Genomic DNA, 7061 nt, shown 5'->3' with positions numbered 1-7061 from the left:
TAAAGTCATGTGGTCTTTAACTTTGGGGTCTATTTTGCATATAAGTGCTAATGCAAATAAATTTAAACTCAAGTAGACCTCATCACATGTCACCCCATGAATGTTGACAATGGAAGGAATATCTTGCCTGTAGTATATATCAGTTCTGGACTGAGAAGCTGGGGAAGAAACTTTATTTTCTTTTTTTTAAAGGTTGTTTTATTTATTTATTGACAGAGAGAGTGACAGCAAGAGAGGGAACACAAGTAGGGGGAGTGGTAGAGGGAGAAGCAGGCTCCCCACTGAGCAGGAAGCCTGATGCAGGGGCTTGATCCCAGGACCCTGGGATCGTGACCTGAGGGGAAGGCAGATGCTTAATGACCTTAATGACCGAGCCACCCAGATGTCCCAGGGTACCTATATTTTAAATGCACATGCCCCAGTTCCCATAAAGAAAGGTTAACAGATTCGGATTCTATTACCTGAAAATAAGTGAGAAAGCCCTGGGGGAAGTGCAGGGCACAGATTTCCTGACTTCATGTCATGAAGAGCTTGCACTGAACCTGCTTTGTGATCATAGACCATCAATAGACTTAGGCAACTCTAAAGGAGGAGCAAGTGGACTTGTGCCCACAAAGCAGCATGAGACAGGACAGAGTAATTAATGGTAAGGATGGGGGTGGGCCTGGTTTCAGTCAGATAGTTCTTTTCTCTCTTTCTTACCTTATTTCTAGATCCTTCCCATGTTCTGAGGCCCAGGTCAAGGTCCTTTTCCTCCCTGAGTCTTTCTCTATTTTAGGCCAATCTGGCCATTTCCTTCTTCTAGCTTCTATTGGTTGGATAGTTCACCCCTTTGTTTAGCTGTCTCCAAATGGCCTCATGTGAAGGGGTATTTGGCCTACCCAGAGACAGTCTATGTTTCACCAATGTTGTGCCTTTCTCTGAGACCTAGCCCTTATCATTCAGAGCATACAAGGCAGTGCCGGGCATGTGAAGGGTTGCCCAAAATAACTCATCAGTGAACAAAGATGGGAGAAAACATAGGAACATTTTGAGACACTTCTCATTCTAAAACTTGGGTTGATTCCCTGATTCAACACTAACCATCTGTGTAACCTTAGACACCTTACTTAAATCTCTCAAAAGAGGAGGGGAAGGGGATAGAGGAAGGGGCGCCAGAGAATGGTCTGCCCTAGTAGTTCAGATAGAAGGTCTAGAGGGCCTAAACAGGATAATGTTGAATTCAGCTGTCACAGTGAAGAAAGACAGGCTTACTGGCTATGGAAGGGGTGAGAGTCAGACAAGACTCTGACATTTCAAGACAGAGCCACTAGACAAATTAATATGGCAGGTTGTATTAATGTTAAGAGCACAGGATCTCACTCGAAGATGACTATAAAATATCAACAGAAGACTTGAAAGGCAAGTCGGCCCCAACAGACCTGTAGTCACCAAATGATATCTGGATAAGGGCAAACTGTTAGAGCCAATATTTTGATCTCCTGGATATAGCTGCCAACTTGCGGGAATTAGAGGAGAGGATCAGATTGAGCTATACGTAGGCAGTGAGCAAAATCTAGACGCTAAGAAAGCCCACAAGTCAAACAGCCCAAGTTCTTCCATAGATAATGTGTAAGAAAAAGAAAGAAACGGAGCAAAAAGCCTGTACATTAGTAAGGACTTTAAATAAATATAAACATTTTTTAAAGGGCAAGACTAAAGTATAATGTTCAGGTATGCATATTTGGAAAATAAACACATAAAGAAACCAAAGAAAGTGATTACTACCAAAGTCAGGATAGTGGTTACATTCAGGGTAAAAAAGGGAGGCTTCAGTTAGGATGGGGCATATAGAGGAGCTTCTGGGGTGGCTGGAAGTTTTATTTATTGATCTGAGTTATGGTCATTAAGAGTGTTCATCTTATGCTATTTCACTAATGTTCACATTTTAATGTTTCTGGGTTATATTTTATAAAGAAATGCTTTAAAACTCATAAGATTTCTTTTTATTTACATAAGTATGACCTAAGACACCATTTCAAAAATCTTAACATGATAACAAGGGTAGTGATGGTGAGATCTTAGAATCTCCTAGTGACCTCATGATAAACAAGTTTCATAGTTTTAGGATTTATATTCATGTGTACGATCCACTTCAAATTATTTTTTGTGCATGATATCAGGTGAAGATCAAGAATACCCTGTGAGATATCTTGGCACCTTTGTTGAAAACCAATTGACCATATGTGTTTGGGTGTATTTCTGGACTATATATTCTGTTCCACTGATCTATATATCAGTTCTGCACCCCACCATCACTGCCTTGGTCACTGCAGCTATATCATATCATAAAAAATTTGAGTTCTCCAGACTTGTTCTTCATTTTTACAATTGTTTTAGCTATTCTAAATCCATATACATTTTGGAGTCATCTTGTCAGTTTCTACAGAGATATCTTCTCAGATTTTGATTGTGATTGCTTTGAATCTATGGATCACTTGGAAAGGAGGATTGATATCTTAACAATATTCAGTCTCCTGATCCATAAACATGATATATTTCTATATTTATTTAGATATTTTTAAATTTCTCTCAACTGTGCCTTGTAGTTTTTAATGTCCATGTTTTATACATATTTTGCTAGCCCTGTCCTTAGACTCTCGAGCTATTGTCGATGATATTGATTTTGTTTTATTTATAATTTTCAATTGCAATTTCAATTGTTCACTGCTAGTATATAGAAACACAATTGCTGGGGTACCTGGGTGCCTCAGTCAATTAAGCATCCGACTCTTGATTTCAGCTCAGGTCATGCATGATCTCAGGATTGTGCGATTGAGCCGGAAGCCAAGCTCCAGGCTCAGCTTGGAGTCTGTCTGAGATTCTCATCTCCTTCTCCCTCTGCCCCTCCCCCAGCTCACACACACACACACTCTCTCTCTTTCTCTCTCTCTCTCTAAACAAACAAATAAAATCTTTAAAAAACCAAAAAGAAATACAATTGCTGTTTGCATATTGACCTTGCATCCTACAACATATCTAAACTCATTAGTTCTAGTAGCTTTTTTGTATATTCTTTAGAATTTTTCTTTTAAAACTCATGTCATCTGTGAATAAAGTACAATGCTGGATAGGAATGATGAAAGTGAACAACCTGCCCTTATTCCCTATCTTAGGGGGAAAATGTACACTATTTCATGACTAAGTATGTTCTCTGTGGGTTTATCATAGTTTCCCTTTATCACTGAGAAAGTTTGATTTTCTTTTTTCTTTATTTTGAAAGATTTTTATTTATTTGACAGAGAGAGAGACAGCAAGAGAGGGAACATAAGCAGGGGGAGTGGGAGAGGGAGAAGCAGGCCTCCCACTTAGCAGGAAGCCCAATGTGAGGCTCTATCCCAGAACTCTGGGATCATGACCTGAGCTGAAGGCAGATGCTTCAGGACTGAGACACTGAGGCGCCCTGATTTTCTTTTTTTAAATCATGAATGAGTGTTGACTTTTGTCAGGTATTTTCATACATCTATTGAAATAATAATATGTTTTTTCTCTTTGACTCTCTAAATAAGTAGAGTGTATTACTTGATTTTTTAATGTTAAACCAACTTTACGTTCCTGGGGTAAACTCCACTTGGTACTCATCTTTATATATACATCAATGGATATTATATGCTAGTAATTTTATGGGGATTTTTGCATATAGGTTCACGAGTATATTGGTCTGTAATTTTTTCTCATAATATCCATAACAGGTTTTATTGTCAAGATCATTCTTGTATCTTAAAATGAGTTGCAGAACGCTTTGTATCCTCCAATTTCTGAAAGACTCTGTAATGTTGGCAGTATTTCTTTTTTAAACGATTGCTAGAGCTCACCAGTACAATCTTTGTGAGAAATTTTTTTGGTTATGAATTTACTTTATTTTATAGATATAAATTTACTCAGATCTGACGCCTGGCGGCCGCTGGGCCACCACATTCATCTGGAGCCTCCCGGGGGGAGCCCCCCTCCTTCGTGGGGTCCGCACGGCGGTGGAGCGGCACACTCGGGCCGAGGCGACAACTGAGACCGCGGCGGGCTCCGTGGAGCTCGGTGTAGTGCGCTGTGTGGCCTCGGAGCCCAAGCTAAGCCTGTCGTTCGCGCTGGCCGACGGCAGCCACAAAGAACATGCAGCGCGACCAAAGCGAGCCGCTGGGTCGGGCCCTCAGCCGGCTTGCAACCAATGTCCTCAAAGGCCACCCTAAGGCGGCCGCTGCCAAGAAGAGCAGGAAGAACCGGCCAAATGCAAGTGGCGGCGTGGCCGGTGCCGGGCCTGGGTCTGAGCTGGCTGCGGCCTGCGCGCCAGTGGTGAAGCTGTACTATCGGGAGGGGGCAGCGGCTGAAAACGTGCTCCACGTGGACAGCGCGGTGCTGCAGATCCGCGACGTCAAGTACAAGGTGGAGGGCAACCCGTCGGCCTTCACGAGCTGCAGTTGCCACGCTACATTATGCCGGCTTCCCGGTGTGCCCCAGGATCAGCCTCGAACTTGGGGATCCCGCCAGCTCCTTCTTCCGCTGGTACAAGGAAGCCACAGCCGGAGCGGCAGAGCCTGAGGGCGGGGGCCCCTCGTTACTGTCTCCCTCTTCACCCTCTCCTAGTTGGACAGAGACGGTTGTGAACGAGGAGGGCCAGACGCCATCCAATGCCGACATCGGGCTCCGGACTCAAGCTTCATTGCACCCCAGGCAATGGGCAGCGCTTCAGGCCAAGCCGGGAGTTGGAAAGTGTGTGCCCCGTGGAGGTTGGATTTGGCACCTGCACTTTTGACCACCGCATCTCTACACCAAGAAGGTGACGGACGACTCTGTCATCCGCATGGTCTCTTACGACCTCCAGGCTGACACGTAAGCCCGACTGAGTTTTCGAGGAGCGTCCTGTACCTGTACTGTGCCCCTTATACCCTGGAGCTCGACTACCGCCAGAACCTTAGCCAGTAGAAACTCACGGGCTACAAAGCTGACCTCATCTGTTTGCAAGAGGTTGATTGCAAGGTGTTTATAGACGGCTTGGTGCCAGCCCTCGAGGCCTTGGGGCTGGAGGGCATGTTGAGAATAAAGCAGCGGGAAGGCCTGGCTACTTTCTACCGAAAGACCAAATTCACTCTCCTTAGCCAGCATGCCATTTCTTTCCATGAGGCCCTGGAGTCCAACCCACCTCACAAAGAACTGATGGAGAACCTAGTTTGTACCTGTTTGCACAGAAGAGGGTGCTCCTGAGATCTTCTGTCCTCTAGGTTTCTGTTCTTCAGTCTACAAAGGACTCTTCTAAAAGGGTAAGTGTTGCTAATACCCATCTCTGCTGGCATCCAAAAGGTAGGTACATTTCTCTCATTCAAATGGCAGTAGTCTTGGCTCACATTAGACATGTCTCGTGTGACCTGTATCCTGGCATACCAGTTATGTTTTGTGGACACTTTAATAGTACCCCATCAACAGGAATGTATCATTTTGTTGTCAGTGGGGAAGAGAAACGGTGAAACATGTCCCTTACCCATTTTTTCAAACTGAGAAGTGCTTGTGGTGAACCTGCTTACTCAAATTACGTTGGTGGCTTTCATGGATGTCTGGGTTACATTTTCATTGACTTAAATGCTCTAGAGGTTGGACAGGTGATTTCCATTACCTAGTCATGAAGAAGTTACCACCCACCAGGCCTTACCTAGTGTTTCCCATCCCTCTGATCACACAGCACTTGTATGTGATTTAGAATGGAAATAGATTTGTGTTTAATGGAATGTAAGTCTGCTTTAGTAGGCAATTTAATATGAATCAGAGCTTATGTGTAACCCTCAAAGAGGAAAACTAGACAGACGCCAAGGCAAAATGTTATTCTACTAGATATGTTCCAGTGCCTTCATTACATGACTGTTCATAATATTTGCAGTTTCTCCACTTTTCTTTTTTCCTATGGTTGAAGGAAAAATAAATATATTTATGACTCCCAGGAAGAACATTGAATTATTATGTACATTTTTATAAGTACCTTTTTTTTAGCTAGGAATTAAGAATTTTGTAAAAAAAACCCATTTGAATGATGCCTTAATTTTTCTATCATAACATTTCAAATTGAATCATGTTTATATAATTGGGGAAAAATGCATACAGGTTAAAGTGAGAGGCCTAAGTCTGACACATGAAAGGAGTAACATTAGAGTCTACCTCTACCTTAATTTGGTTAGCAATTTAATACAGCTTCAGAGCTTTAACAGAAGATTAAAATATGTCATCACCAATTGTTATTACTTCTCATCTTTAATTTGTCAATTAACATAATTAATTTTCATTCTGTTATTTTTAGGATTTTAATTTTTAGTATATGGTACAAATGGACATTTATATTCTTATTCTTACTGCAGCTCATTTGTACTTTTAGGATGCAAGCACAATTTAGTCTTCAAAGTGAATAGCAACATAGTCAACTTGATCCAATTTCTTTATTCTTGCCCATGAAAAATGTTCATAAATCAGTAGGGTATTTGACCATATGATATTACAGAATACAGCATAATAGATTATGTGAAACTGCCTACTGATATGGGCTTGATATTTTCGGTGAACCACCGAGCATTTCTATGCTGGAAGTATATTTGAAGTTGTTGGTTTTTATAAATAGGAGAAAGGGGAGTAGCGGAGCTTTTGAGCATTTCTGAAATAAACTGTTCTTTTTATAGATTTGAGCATTATAGTTTGTTATAGGAAAACATCGTATATAGTTTATATACTGTAAAAAAATTTAAATATGAAGTCAAATCTTTTAAAATTAGAAATTACAGTTTTATTGATTAGTTTCTACCCTAGAGTGATAACTGAGCTCTTCTAACTCAGTTATCACCATACCTTATTTATAATGCTTTAGCTGTTACTTTTTGATGTTCAGGATACTCTAATGTTCTCATATTTCTGCATTTAGTTTCTATAGCTTAGATATTAAAAGCCCACCCACTTCAAGAAGAGTTCTAATTTTCCACCGTCATGAGAGCTTTTGTCCCAAATTCTTTACTAATCTCTAAACCCAATACCATAAGAACTTTTCTCTTTTGATA

At 41.4% G+C, this 7061-nt stretch overlaps 1 pseudogene; it reads left to right on the top strand.

Moving 5' to 3' along the window:
- Window positions 1-621: 621 nt before the first annotated feature.
- LOC113930465 lies at window positions 622-5736 on the top strand (annotated as a pseudogene).
- The last annotated feature ends 1325 nt before the right edge of the window (window positions 5737-7061 follow it).

This window comes from Zalophus californianus, chromosome X, assembly GCF_009762305.2.
Source record: "Zalophus californianus isolate mZalCal1 chromosome X, mZalCal1.pri.v2, whole genome shotgun sequence".
NCBI lineage: Eukaryota > Metazoa > Chordata > Mammalia > Carnivora > Otariidae > Zalophus > Zalophus californianus.
This window is presented reverse-complemented; position numbering and strand designations above follow the sequence as displayed.